The sequence below is a fragment of the Thamnophis elegans genome, chromosome 5, assembly GCF_009769535.1.
Source record: "Thamnophis elegans isolate rThaEle1 chromosome 5, rThaEle1.pri, whole genome shotgun sequence".
Taxonomy (NCBI): domain Eukaryota; kingdom Metazoa; phylum Chordata; class Lepidosauria; order Squamata; family Colubridae; genus Thamnophis; species Thamnophis elegans.
In genome coordinates, this window is record NC_045545.1 from 92721198 (window position 1) to 92724350 (window position 3153).

The following is a 3153-nucleotide window of genomic DNA, read 5'->3' on the forward strand; positions in this document are numbered from 1 at the left end:
ATGGCATCTGAGAACTCATCTATACCTGGACTCATCACAGCCTAGAGTAGCCCCCTGCATGGCACCATGGGAGTCTGACAACCAGTCAGAATACATTTCTTACACAGGAACAGGAAACAGAGAGGTGGGACTAAACAGGGTATAAAAAGCCTAGCAAGCCCCTTCCTCAGCCCTTCTCTTCTTCTCCATCAACATTGAAACATGTGATCACCTTTTCTGTTCAGGACTCAAGCCATGTGGCCCTGTCCAACAATAAACCATCTTTCCAAGCAGCCTCCATGTCTCCAGTGTCTTCTTCCCCACTTGGAGCTGAACCCAGAAGGACATTTCTTTCAACAAGCCAAAGCAGCATATGACTTTTCTCCACACATACAATTAATTCACAGGAAAACTTATTACGTCCTGCTGGTTTGTATCAGGCTGCAATGATCCAGAAGACTATTACTTGATAATAAAAAGCTAAAGAAGTTTTAGTTTCCTGCCTAGGCAGGGGGTTGGTCTAGATAGAAGACCTCCAAGGTCCCTTCCAACTCTGCTATTGTATTGTATTAAGTTTATATCTCTTTGCTATCATTTCACTATCTGGATTCTTGCAGGCCAGATATAGTAATCTTATATGAGACTCTTTCCCCCCAGTAAGAGTACAGGTAGTTCTCAATTTACAACCATTTCTTTAGTGACCATTCAAAGCTACAATGGCATTAAAAAGTTTTTCAGATGACTGTTGTAACATCCCGCTGTCATGTGATCAAAATTTGGATGCTTAGCAACTGGCATGTTTTTATAATGGTTGCAGCATCCTGGGATCATGTTTGCACCTTTTGCACCCTGACAAAATCAATGGGGAAACCAGATTTACTTTACAATCATGTTACTAACTGAACAACTGCAGAGATTCACTTAACTGGCAAGGGAAGTCCTAAAATGGGGTAAAACTCACTTCTCTTGTTTCGAAATGGAACTCTGGGGCTCAATTGTGGTCGTAAGTAGAAGACTACCTGTATTGGATTATTACAACCTGGCCTTCTCTTATCAATGTGTGACCTGAGCAAATCAGCCAATGTAAAGCAACATCGGCAAATGTTTTAGGAAGGATTCTAATAGGAGAAAAAAAATCTTGACATTTCTGAACTTAAACCAATACTTGTGGAAAGAAAGTTATGAACAGTTGCCAATGTTCTGAGGTTTGAGGTAGATAGACCTTTCAGTCAAACACAAGGCATAACTGTGGTCTTCTTTTTAATCTTACTTAATAGGCAAATACTAGTCATATAGTTTCTAAAAGTATCCTGAAAATAATAATGTTATACTCTGTCCTTTGTGTCAAAAACATTGTACGCTGCGAAACACTAGGCTCTTCGCTAAAATAGCACTTGGACAAAATGCTTTCATTGTGCAAAACTGACAAAATATCCAGGACAAACATAAATGTCCATAACAAGATGTTTGGGCCCTGACTTGATATCATGAATTATTTGGGCAAAGGATAATGAATTGCTCCGTGAGTTTGCGCATCTTGAGTGCCTAAGGTTTCTTCCATATGGCCTTTACCATTTTGCTGCTGTTCCCTCTCTTAAATTGAGTGTTGTCATTTGACTGGGGAACGGAACTAAATTCAGCATTTGGCAAATGAAAGATCAGTTTTTGGAGTAATAATTCAGCTATAGAAATAATGGGGACTATTTAACATTATAATTTAATCTAGTTCCCCTTCCTACTGGGGCCATTTCAGAGTGTCTACATTGAAATAAGATTAAAACGGCATAGCCAACCCACTAAATTCCATGGCAGAATTAAGGTAGATATTTGATTACTCTAACCTCTAAACCACACCATAGTAGTTTGTATCCATAAATCAGGCTTAAAAGTGGGTGCAGCTTTAAATGGCTCATTGGTTACACAAGTAATTACCAGGGTGGGGTTAGGAATTTAAAGGCAGCCCAGAAGGCAGTGTTCTAGTTGTGTTTTTAGGTTGTGGCTGCGGAAGAAGGGGTTTTTTATATATATATGTTCAGTTCCACTTAGGTAAGTATAAGAATAATAGCACTGTGTTCTGAATTATTTGCGTTGTTGGTTTTAAGATTGAGGTGTAGCTGGCTTGTTCCATAGGCTGCTACATAGTTAGCTTCCATATGTGTTTTTCCTGGATATAATTTACAACTTGTGCTACAATGCAGCTTGTTTCACAAGACAAAATTGGCCGGCTTTGTGCAATGAGCTTAACTGTGGTCCGTAAGACAGGCAAACTTTTAAGCCAAAGCACGCTAAGACTTAAAGAGTTCAGTGCAATGTGCATACGTTGCAATTCCTCTACTGTAAATTGTGGTTTATTTGGTAAACCACAAGCTATGGCTTGTTCCAGCATATGAGGTAGGGTGCTATGTTTTGAGTAGGGGGTGGAAGGAATATTTAAAATTCTATTTTTTTTGAAGGTGATAGCCTTGTTTTCAGATTTATTTATATATTTGTATGAGGTAAAAAATAAATAAAAATTGAGTTGAGTCTGATCATTAAATGGATGTATCTGTCAATGCAGCTAACTGTCTTATTAAACACATTGTGGTTTGTTTGTCAAAAAGCAGATTCCTTTAAAAGGAACGGAGTGTTTCCCCTGGGTTTTTTCTTTTTTCTTTTGTGGAATTGGAAGCTGAAATATTCAATGAAAATCCTTTCTAAACTGTTCTATACATTTCATGCTTTTGTAAATGGAATAACCACTAAGCATGATTACTCAGAAAATGAGTCACCAAGTCACTGTCCTTCCCCCCCCCCCCTCCACCCCTCACCCCCCTGCCTGGTATTAACCATGTATACAAAGAATGAAAAGGTTTAAAAACAAGTTCTTTCTGAAAGGTTTTCCTGCAAGTTTTGGAGAGGACAATTGTCTCCTAATATACCCCACCCAGAAAACTGATTTTAGGCTTGAAGCTGATTTTAAGGCTTGATTTTTTAAAAGCTTCTCTTTTTCTTCCTTCCCTCTCCAGGCCCAAGAAGAACTGGACAGAAAGACTGCCATTGTCCCCAACCCTAACAAATTGGCACGCTCTAGAAAACCCAGCATCCTTTTTTCATCTGCTGTTCAGGAGTCCGATTGGCCTCTGAGTTCAGAGTTTTCCAGAATTTACAGTGGGTAGAGTCAGAGAGGGTTTAGAA